Raw genomic sequence first — 12,452 nt, 5'->3', positions numbered from 1 at the left:
AGAGAGGCCGCGACAGCGAGAGGCCCGCGCACCGCGATGAAGAGTGGCCCCCGCTTGCCACAACTAGAGAAAGCCCTCGCACAGAAACGAAGACCCAACACAGCCAAAAATAAATAAATAAATTTATAAAAACAAAAAAAAAAGAAGTGGATATTCACAGAAAAGCTTGAAAACAGCTGACTTGAGTCTGGCAGCTATATATTTCTTAGGGAAGACTTCTTCAGCATGCAGGTGTTGTAAATAGTAGCCACTCATTACTGTTTCCCAGAGAAGGGACTTGTCACATCCTGTTCTGCAGGTAAAATTATGAATGTGCTCACGATGCAAAAAAAAATGTATATTTTCAAATTCTGTCTCACAAGTGTTCTAGCGAGAGCACCAAGACCATCAACGGTTCTTCCACCCTCCAAAGTCTGAGGAGTGCTGTGATTAAAGTTCAGAGTATGTCAGGGCCAGAGTAAGAGGCTCTTGTGTGGGGAGGGATTCAGTGGTGCAGAAGGAATTATGATTCCTACTGTCTTAGAATTACATACAGTGCAGTGGGAACAACTTTCAAGAATCAAAACATCACAGAAGTGAGGGGATAGGTTCTGGGATAGGTTCATAAATCCTTCAACACTCCTTTCTAAAGGGAAGCCATACCCTGCCCCCCATAAGAGGGGGTGCACTTGATCACTCATTTCTAATGAACAGGATGTGGCAGAAGTGATGCTATGTGACTTCCAAGTGTAGGTCCAAGAAACAGTAAGCTTCCACCTGGCTCTCTGTCTCGGATCACTGGCTCTGAAAGAAGCTAGCCACCATGTCCTGAGGACGCTCAAGCTTGTGGAGGGGCCCCCTGTGTGGAGGAACTGAGGTTCCTGGCCAATAGCACCAAGTTGCCAGACATCTGAAATGGAAACAGGTCCTCCAGTCCCAGTCTTTAGGTGGCTGTAGCCCCGGCCCATGTCTTGAGAGAGGCCTCAGGAGAAACCAAACCTGCCAACACCTTGATCTTGGACTTCTGACCTCCAGAACTGTGAGAAATAAATGTGTGTTGTTTTAAGCCTCCCAGTCTGTGGTATTTTGTTACAGCAGCTGGAGCTGACTAATACATTAAGGAAATATGTGAAATACATAGAAAAAGACCTAGAAGGATACACATTAAACTGAAAAGAGTTTGATGAAAGTAAGTAGTCTTGGTGGTGTTGGTCAGAGAAAAATGTTGACTGTGAAATCTAGGTGGTAGGTTTATAACTGTTCACTGGAAAATTCTTTTCAGCAATTCTGTATGTTGGCAAATGTTTATGATAAATTGTTTGGAGGTGGGGAGAACTTCAAGAGGCCCCCTACTGGAACAGTTTGAGCCTCAAAAGGAGTAAAAAGCTGTATATGATCGATGTGTTTAAGTTCATTTCTTCATAATGCTATTTTTGGAAATCCTGTTGATCACAGGTGGATATCGCTGGGGCATTGTCTCATTCTGAAAATAGGTAAAAGACTCAAGCAAAACAATTAGTCTTGCCTCTCTTATTTTACCCTTACATTTCAAGGGAACCAAATAGTTGATGAGGGAAAGCACTTATTTATAAAAAGAATTCTAGCCAGTACATGCAGAAGGGTCAATAAAATTAGAGAAGCAACATTTTGCAAACCTTATGGAATAAGCTTCTAAGCAATGATCCTGAAATCATTGGTGAGAGGTTGGTAGGGAACTGTGTGATGGAGGGACAAGGATGACAGCATCTGAATTTAAGGCTATCATTTTCCCTCTAAGCACTACTTTAGTTACATCCCACAAATTATAATATGTTTTCTGTTGAAAATGTTTTCAATTTCCATTATGATTTCTTCTCAGACCTATAGTTTATTTGGAAATGTGGTCTTAATTGAGAGATATTTGAGGATTTTCCAGATACGTTTCCAACATTAGTTTCAGGTTTAACTATGTTGTGAGCAGAGAACATACTTTGTTTTTTGCTTGTTTGTTTTTTTGTGTTTTTTTTGGCCACACCGCTTATAGGATCTTAGTTCCCCAACCAGGGATAGAATCTGGGCCCTCTGCAGTGAGAGTGCAGAGTCCTAACCACTGGATCACCAGGAAATTCCCCAGAGAACATACTTTGTGTGATTTCTGTGCTTTTTAAAATGTATTGAGATTTGTTGCCGAGAATGTGGACTCCCCTGGTGCCTGTTCCTTGAACTGCTGCTGTGGGTGAAGTGTTCAGGAAATGTCACTGAGGTCCAGTGGGTTGATGGCATTGCTCTAATCTTCTAAAACCTTTCTGATTTTCTGTTCCTGTGTTCTATCAATTGCTGAGAGAGAAATGTTGGAAACTTCCGGCTCTAATGATGGATTTGACAATTTCTCCTTTCCGTGTTATCACTTGTTTCATGTACTTTGAAGTTCTGTATTAGGTACGTGTACATTTAGCGTTGCTTTGTCTTTTTGATGAATTGGCCCCGTTGCCACTTTAAATATTTCTTTTTATTCCTGATAATATCCCTGGCTCTGGAGTCTACTTCGTCTGATACTAATTTGGCTAACTTCCGGATTTCTTTTGATTAGTGTGTGCATGGCATTGTGTCCCCTAAAAGGGGGGAAATCAGTAGAGAAAATCAGTGAAAATGAAATCTGGTTCTTTAATAAGATCAATAAAATTGATAAACCTCTAGCCTTGATAGCCAAGAAAAAGAAAGAGAGAAGACATAAACTACTAATATCAGAAATGAAGTAAGGGTCATCAGTACTGATCCTATAGGTATTAAAAGGATAACAAAGGAATATTATGAACAGCTCTGTGCCCACAAATTTGATAACTAAGATGAATTGGATCAATTGTTCAAAAACACTAACAGAAGACACACAAGGAGAGATAGATAATCTGAATAGGCCTGTAGCTATTGAAGTAACTGAATCACTAATTAGTCATCCTTCAAAAGAGAAAGCACCAGGTGCTGATGGTTTCACTGGTGAATTCTGTCAAACAGTTAAGAAAGAAATGATGCTGGGGACTTCCCTGGTGGAGCAGTGGTTAAGAATCCGCCCGCCGATGCAGGGGACATGGGTTCGAGCCCTGGTCTGGGAAGATCCCACATGCCGTGGAGCAACTAAGCCTGTGTGCCACAAGTACTGAGCCTGCTCTCTAGAGCCCACGAGCCACAACTACTAAGCCAGTGCACCTAGAGCCTGTGCTCCACTACAAGAGAAGCCACCGCAATGAGAATCCTGCGCACTGCAATAAAGAGTAGCCCCCACTTGCCACAACTAGAGAAAGCCCACACGCAGCAACGAAAACCCAATGTAGCCGAAAATAAATAAATAAATAAAAACTGTAAAAAAAAAAAAATGATGCCGATTTGCTACAATCTCTTCCAGAAAATAGAAGCAGAGGGAACACTGCCTAACTCCTTCTATGAGGCCAGCTTTTCCCTGATACAAAAACCTGGTAAGTGTATTATGAGAAAGGAGAACTACGGGTCAACATCTCGTGAATATAGATGCAGAAATCCTCGACAAAATGTGAGCAAATCGAAGGCAGTAACGCATAAAAAGATTATGTAGCGTAACCAAGGAGGGTTTATTCCAGGTGTGCAGCCTGCTTCAACATTTGAAAATCAATTACTGAAATTCACATCGACTGACTAAAGAAGAAAAGTCATATATCAATAGATGCAGAAAAAAGCAAATGAAAAAAGTCATTTTTTTAAAAAAATTTTTGACTGTGTTGGGTCTTTGTTGCTGTGCGTGGGCTTTCTCTAGTTGCGGTGAGTGGGGGCTACTCTCCATTGTGGTGCGCGGGCTTCTTTTTTTTTAAGATTTTTATTTTTATTTATTTAATAATTTTATTTATTTGTTTATTTGGCTGCACTGCATCTTCATTGCTATGTGCGGGCTTTCTCTAGTTGTGGCGAGTAGGGGCTACTCTTCGTTGCAGTGTGCGGGCTTCTCATAGTGGTGGCTTCTCTTGTTGCAGAGCACGGGCTCTAGGCACACAGGCTTCAGTAGTTGTGGCATAGAGGCTCAGTAGTTGTGGCTCGCGGGCTCTAGAGCGCAGGCTCAGTAGCTGTGGCACACGGGCTTAGTTGCTCTGCAGCATGTGGGATCTTCCCAGACCAGGGCTTGAACCTGTGTCCCCTGCATTGGCAGGCGGATTCTTAACCACTGCACCACCAGGGAAGTCCAACAAGGGCTTCTCCTTGTGGTGGCTTCTGTTGTTGTGGAGCATGGGCTCTAGGTGTGCGAGCTTCAGTAGCAGCATGTAGGCTCAGTGGTTGTGGCTCACGGGCTTAGTTGCTCCACGGCACGTGGGATCTTCCCAGACCAGGGATTGAACCTGTGTCCCCTGCATTGGCAGGCATATTCTCAACCACTGCACCACCAGGGAAGTCCTCCAATATCTTTCAGTTAAAAAACAAAACAAAACTGGGAATTCCCTGGCAGTCCAGTGGTTACAGCTCTGCACTTTCACTGCGGGGGGTGCAGGTTCAATCCCCGGTCTGGTAACTAAGATCCCACATGCCATGCAGAGTGGCCAAAAAAAAAAAAAAAAACAGGAAAACTTCTTCGACTTGATAAAGAACACCTGCAGCTAACATCACACTTCACAGAGAGAAACTAGGTGCTTTCCGCCTAAATCATGAACAAGGAAGGATGCCCATTCTAACCACTTCTGATCAACATTGTACTGGAAGTCCTAGCTAATAATGAGGCAAGAAAAGGAGATAAAAGCTATACAGGCTGGGAAGGAAGAAATAAAATTGTTGCTTGCAGATGACATAATTGTCTATGAAGAAAATCCCCAAAGAATCAACAGCAACAACAACAACAAAAACTCCTGGAACTAGTAAGTAATTATAGCAGGGTTGCAGGATACAACTTTTATATATAAAAGTCCTTTGACTCCCTATATACCAACAGTGAACATTGGAATTTGAAATTAAAAGCACAATAGAGGGCTTCCCTGGTGGCGCGGTGGTTGAGAGTCCGCCTGCCGATGCAGCGGATGCGGGTTCGCGCCCGGGCCCGGGAGGATCCCACGTGCCGCAGAGCTGCTGGGCCCGTGAGCCGTGGCTGCTGGGCCTGCGTGTCCGGAGCCTGTACTCCGCAACCGGAGAGGCCACGACAGTGAGAGGCCCGCATACCGCAAAAAAAAAAAAAAAAAAAAAAAAAGCACAATAGAGATAAGAGGGAGAGAGAGGGAAAGGGAAATACTTAGGTATAAATGTAACAAAATACAGGATCTGTATGAGGAAAACTGCAAAACAGATGGAAAAAAGATCTAAACAAATGAAGATATTTCATCTTTATGGATAGATATTTCATGTTTCTAAATATTGTTAAGATGTCAGTTCTTCCCACAAAGATCTTAAGATTCAGTGCAATCCCAATCAAAATGCCAGCAAATCATTTTGTAGATATCAACAAGTTTTTAATGAATTTTATATGGACAGAAAAGACACAATAGCCAGCACAGTACTGAAGAACGATGTCAGAGGATGACACTACCTCACTTTTAAGACTTACTATACAGCTATTGGGGGTTCCCTGGTGGCGCAGTGGTTGAGAATCCGCCTGCCAATGCAGGGGACATGGGTTCAATCCCTGGTCTGGGAAGATCCCACATGCCGTGGGGCAACTAAGCCCGTGTGCCACAACTACTGAGCCTGCGCTCTAGAGCCCGTGAGCCACAACTACTGAGCCCACGTGCCACAAGTACTGAAGCCCATGCACCTGGAGCCCGTGCTCCACAACAAGAGAAGCCACTGCAATGAGAAGCCCACGCACTGCGACGAAGAGTAGCCCCTGCTCACCACAACTAGAGAAAGCCCGTGCGCAGCAACAAAGACCCAACGCAGCCAAAAATAAATAAATAAATAAATAAAATCTATTAAAAAAAAAGACTATACAGCTATAGTAATCAAGACGGTGAGATATTGGTGAAAGAACAGACAAACTAGGTCAAGGGAACAGAATAGAGAGCCCAGAAATCGATCCACACAAATACATTCCACTGATCTTTGACCAAAGAGCAAAGGAAATTCAGTGAGGAAAGGATAGACTTTTCAACAAATGGTCTTGGAACAATTGGGCATCCATGTGCAATAAAACTGAAAATAATAAGTCAAGACATTGTCCTTCAATTGAAACAAAAATTGACTCAAAATGGATCATCGACCTAAATGTAAAGCAAAAAACTAGGAGGTGACATAGGAGGAAATCTAGGTGATCTCATGTTTGACACTGAGATTTTTTTGTTTGTTTTGTTTTATTTTGAGGTATAGTTGATTTACAATATTATATCAGTTTCAGCTGTGCAACATAGTGATTCACAATTTTTAAAGAGGATACTTCATTTATTGTTATTATAAAATATTGACTATTTTCCCTGTTTAGTACAATATATCCTTGTAGCTTATTTATTTTATACATAGTAGTTTGAATCTCTTAACCCCCTACCCCTGTCTTGCCCCTTCCCTCTTCCCTCTCTCCACTGGTAACTACTAGTTTGTTCTCTATATCTGTGAGTCGGCTTCCATTTTGTGATATTCATTCCTTTGTTTTATTTTTTTAGATTCCACGTATAAGTGATAACATCTAGTATTTGTCTTTCTCTGTCTGACTTATTGGCAATGAGTTTTTAAGTGCAACACCAAAAGCACAATCTTTGAAAAAACATTGGCAAGTTGGACGTAAAATTAAAAACTCCGGGGCTTCCCTGGTGGCGCAGTGCTTAAGAATCCACTTGCCAATTCAGGGAACACGGATTCAAGCCCTGGTCTGGGAAGATCCCACATGCCACGGAGCAGCTAAGCCCGTGTGCCACAACTACTGAGCCTGTGCTCTAGAGCCTGTGAGCCACAACTACTGAGCCTGCGTGCCACAACTACTGAGCCTGCGTGCCACAACTACTGAAGCCCACGTGCCTAGAGCCCGTGCTGCGCAACAAGAGAAGCCACCACAATGAGAAGCCCGCGCACCGCAACGAAGAGTAGCCCCCACTCACCGCAACTAGAGAAAGCCCGTGTGCAACATCAAAGACCCAACACAGCCAATAAATAAATAAATTAATTAATTAAAAAAACACAAAAAACGGAAGTCGTATGAGGTCGCTTCTCCACTCAAAAGCGTTGAATGGCTTCCCATCACTGAAAATGATAGCCAGAATCCTCACAGTGGCCTGCAGTGCCCTCCAATGCCCTGCATGCTTGCTGCCCTCCCCTCCTACAGGGCTCCCATTGCTACCTGGGCTCAGCTGTCCTGGCTTCCCAAGGACATTCTCACCTGCAGGCTTTTGCACCAGACTGGATCGCTCCTCCAGCAGATACCCGTGGATCAGCTCTCATTATTTCTAGGACTTTGTTCACATCTCTGCTCAGCAAGGCCTTCCCTGACCTCTGCAGAATGGCACATATGCCGCACCCATACCCACAGATCATGAGTCCTGCTTAGCGCCCACCACCATTGACATGCTGTTTCACATATTTGTTTTGTTTTTATTATTTCTCTCTGTTCTCTCCTATCCTTCTTCCCCCTCCCCCACTCCCCAATAGAATGTCTATTTTTCCTTTCAATTCTCTCAGGTTTTGCTTCATGTATTTTGAAAATCTGTTGTTAGGTGCTTACACATTTAGGATTTATGTCTTTTTCGTGCATAGTGGTATATATGTGGTCATACAAGCTGTTTTGCTATATGTAATGTGTCATTTTTTGGTGTATTTACCCCATTACAATTATGTAATGTTCCCCTTTTATTCCCAGTAATCTTCCTTGTTCTGAAGTCTAATTTATCTGATGTTAATATGGCCACACGAGCTTTCTTTTTTTTTTTTTTTTTTTTTTTGGTACCCGGGCCTCTCACTGCTGTGGCCTCTCCCGCTGCGGAGCACAGGCTCCGGACGCGCAGGTTCAGCGGCCATGGCTCACGGGCCCAGCCGCTCCGCGGCATGTGGGATCCTCCCGGACCGGGGCACGAACCCGCATCCCCTGCATCGGCAGGCGGACTCCCAACCACCGCGCCCCCAGGGAAGCCCAGCCACCTTTCTTTTGATTAGTGTTTGCATGGCATATATTTTTCCACCTTTTCACGTCTCATCTACCTATGTCGTTATATTTAGAGTGAGTTTTTTTTAGACAGAACACGGTTGGGTCTTATGTTTTGTTGTCTGTTTTTTATCCAGTGTATTGAACTTTATCTTTTAATTGATATTGTTGGACGATTTATATTTAATGTAATTTTTGACATGGTTGGATTAAGTCCATGATTTTGTTATTTTCTGTTTGTCCCTCTGTTTTCCGTTCCTCCCTTCCCCATCTCCTACCTCCTTTGGGTTATTCAAATATTTTTTAGAATTCCGTTTTAATTCATCGGTTGGCTTTTTGGGTCCATCTCTATGTATTATTTTCTGTGTGTGATTGCTCTAGAGATTATAATATACATTGCTAACATCCTACGGTCTACTTAAAGTTAATATTTTATCACTTCATGTAAAATGTAGAAGCCTTACAACTACTTAGGTATCTTTATCTTCCCATTTATGTTGTATTATTGCATATATTACATCTACATACATTGAAAATCCCATTAGACAATGTGATAACTTTTGCTTCCAACAACCATACTTGCTTTAAAGAACTTAAGAGGAGAAAGATAGTCTCCCTATATATATACTGTTTCTGTTGTTCTTTCTTCATTCCTGAATATCCACGCTTCTTTTTTTTTTAATTAATTAATTAATTTATTCTTGGCTGCGTTGGGTCTTCCTTGCTGCACGCGGGCTTCCTCTAGTTGCAGAGAGCAGAGGCTAGGCTTTGTCGCGGTGCACGGGCTTCTCATTGCGGTGGCTTCTTTTGTTGTGGAGCACAGGCTCTAGGCACGCCGGCTTCAGTAGTTGCTGTTCATGGGCTCAGTAGTTGTGGCTCTTGAGCTCTAGAGCGCAGGCTCAGTAGTTGTGGCCCACGGGCTTAGCTGCTCCGTGGCATGTGAGATTTTCCCAGACCAGGGCTCAAACCCGTGTCCCCTGCATTGGCAGACGGATTCTTAACCACTTCCCACCAGGGAAGTCCTATCCATGCTTCTTTCTGGTATAATTTCCCTGCAGTTCGAAGAATTTCCTTTACCTTCTCTTTTAGAGCAAGTCTGCTATTGATGAATTTTCTTTGTTTTCCTTCTGCAATGTATTTTATCTTCATTCCTGAAATATGGTTTCTTGCATGTAGAATTCTGGGTTGACAGTTCTTTTTTTTCCCCCTTCAGCACTGTCAAAATGTTTTCCCACTGTTTCTGTCCTCTTTAATTTCTGATGAGAAATCTGTGATCATTCCAAGTGTTTTTGCATGTAATATATCATTTTTCTCTAGCTGCTGTCAAAATGTTTTCTTTATCTTCAGTTTTCAGCACTTTGAGTTTGATGTGTAGAGGTTTGTGGTTTTGTTCTATTTTGTTTAATTTTTATGTTATCCAGTTTGGTGTTCACTGAGCTTCGTGGGAAGTTTTCAACCACTGTTTCTTCAAGTATTTTTGTTTTTTCTGCACCAATCTTTTTCTCATCTCTGGGACTCCTGTGACACAATGCTCAAACTGTCCATATTATCTTTTTCTTTTTCTTTTTTTCGCCACGCCACTCAGCGTGCAGGATCTTAGTTCCCCAACCAGGGATAGAACCTGTGCCCCCTGCAGTGGAAGCGCAGAGTCCTAACCACTGGACCGCCAGGGAAGTCCATATTGTTTTTTTCAACCTTTATCCTCTCTGTTCATTATTTCTATTGATCTGTCTTCAAGTTCCCTTATTTTTTCTTTCTGTCACCTCCGTCTGGTATTAGGCCCTCCAGAGAATTGTTAATTTTAGGCCATGTATTTTTTTTTAATTGTTAATTTTCCATTTGGTCCTTTTAAATTATTTGTTTCTCTGCTGAGAACTTCTACCTTTCCATTCATTTCAAATATATTTACCGTTGCATCATGGAGCTTAACTTTAAACAGCTGTTTTAAAGTCTTTGTCTGACAGTCCCGACATCTGGGTTACCCCCAGGCTGGCATCTGCTGGTTATCTTCTCTCTTGAGAATCGGTCAATTTTCCTGACTCTTTGTATGTGGAGTAATCTTAGATTGGATCCTGGACATTTTGAATATTGTGCTGTTCAGGGTCTGAGTCCTGTTAGAATCCTCTGGAACATACTGACTTTTGGGCTGTTTTAGTGGCAGCCGCCCTGGAACAGCTCAGACTGCAAGTTCTGCTTTGCCGCCGTGGGTGGTGGTTCCAGTGTCCGGCTTTGCTGTGGTGATTTGGGTCTGGGATGTGTGTGCACAGGGGAGATGTGAGCCCAGGCTGTGGTACGGACTCCTTTCCAGAATCAGGCATCCCTTCTTCAGCCCTCTCCTTTGCAGGATTCTCCCCACGTCCTCTGACTCACAGGGGCCCCTTTTCTGGTGCTCTGGCCAGAAAGATGGGGTTCCTCGGAACTTTAGCTGCCCACCTGCCACTGCACAGTTCTGTGACGAGGGCTGCCCTTGGGGCACAGCCAGGAGACGAAAAGCAGAGAAAAGATGGATGTTTCCCCCCATGCACACTCTTTAGACCTCAGGCATACCTTTCCCCAGGTCCTCTGCCCAGAAAGGCAGTTTCCGTGGGAGTTTTAGACTCCAGGGTGCCACTGCAAAATGGGGCCGGGAAGCAGGACGCTTTCTAAGGATAAAGAATAAAGAACAAGGAGGAGAAAAAGAGAAAATACCTGATCTGAATGGGGCCAAAGAGTCAACCTTGTTTGGGTGAGAAGGAATAAGGAAGTAAGTGTAGGGACGGGGGTTGGCTTGGCGTGGGGGTTTGGCGGACGCATATCCTGCACTTCTGGTCAAGCATTTATGGGGGCTGCTCATCTACGTGTGGTTTACTGACATGGCACCCTCGGCAGGAGCAGCTCCAACTTGAGCCGAGAAAGTTATTTCAACACATCAAAAACCTGTTTACAAAGAAAATCATTTTGGGACTTCCCTGGCGGCCCAGTGGTTAGGACTCGGCACCTTCATTCCTGTGGGCCTGGGTTCCATCCCTGGTTGGGGAGCTAAGATCGAGACATGGCCAAAAAAAAAAAAGAAAAAAAGGAAACAAAACAACTTAAAATCATTTTAAGGCCAAATTTAGAGTTCCCACTAAAATCATGAGTTTGATGGCTACTGGTGTTTCCGTTACATTAACATGGCTGTTAAAGTAACTATTAAAAAGGAAGATGCTCTGCCACATTCCCTGCCCCTTTGGGCAGCCTGGGACTCGAGTGAGCGGGACAGACTGCCTCCGTTGCTAGATAACCTTGGCCAATTTATTTGTCATCTCTAAGCCTCAGTTTCCTTATCTCTGACATGGGAATAACGGTAGTAATATTTACCTCATAGGCCTGGGAGAGGAGAGGTCCAGTAAGATCAGGTGGATGAATTATGCTTTTATTTTCCTGGAGGCTTATCTGAAAAGAATGAGCAGTATTTTCAAGAGGGCCAACCTCGTTCTGCAGGGTGGACGATGCTCCTGGTTTTTGTTTATTTATTTATTTATTTTTATTATTGAATTTTATTTTATTTATTTTTTTATACGGCAGGTTCTTATTAGTCATCCAGTTTATAACCGTCAGTGTATATATGTCAATCCCAGTCTCCCAGTTCATCACACCACCCCACCCCTGCTGCTGCTTTCCCCCCTTGGTGTGCATACGTTTGTTCTCTACATCTGTGTCTCAATTTCTGCCCTGCAAACGAGTTCATCTGTACCATTCTGCCAGGTTCCACATATATGCCTTAATAGGCGATATTTGTTTTTCTCTTTCTGACTTACTTCATTCTGTATGACAGTCTCTAGATTCATCCACATCTCTACAAATGACCCAATTTCGTTCCTTTTTATGGCTGAGTAATATTCCATTGTATATATGTACCACATCTTCTTTATCCATTCGTCTGTCGACGGGCATTTAGGTTGTTTTCATGACCTGGCTATTGTAAATAGTGCTGCAGTGAACAATGGGGTGCATGTGTCTTTTTGAATTATGGTTTTCTCTGGGTATATGCCCAGTAGTGGGATTGCTGGGTCATATGGTAATTCTATTTTTAGTTTTTTAAGGAACCTCCATACTGTTCTCCATAGTGGCTGTATCAATTTACATTCCCACCAACAGTGCAAGAGGGTTCCCTTTTCTCCACACGCTCTCCAGCATTTGTTCTTTGTAGATTTTCTGATGATGCCCATTCTAACTGGTGTGAGGTGATACCTCATTGTAGTTTTGATTTGCATTTCTCGAATAATTAGTGATGTTGAGCAGCTTTTCATGTGCTTCTTGGCCATCTGTATGTCTTCTTTGGAGAAATGTCTATTTAGGTCTTCTGCCCATTTTTTGATTCGGTTGTTTGTTTTTTTAATATTGAGCTGCATGAGCTGTTTATGTATTTTGGAGATTAACCCTTTGTCCGTTGATTCGTTTGCAAATA

The sequence above is a fragment of the Tursiops truncatus genome, chromosome 15, assembly GCF_011762595.2.
Source record: "Tursiops truncatus isolate mTurTru1 chromosome 15, mTurTru1.mat.Y, whole genome shotgun sequence".
NCBI classification, from domain to species: domain Eukaryota; kingdom Metazoa; phylum Chordata; class Mammalia; order Artiodactyla; family Delphinidae; genus Tursiops; species Tursiops truncatus.
This window is presented reverse-complemented; position numbering follows the sequence as displayed.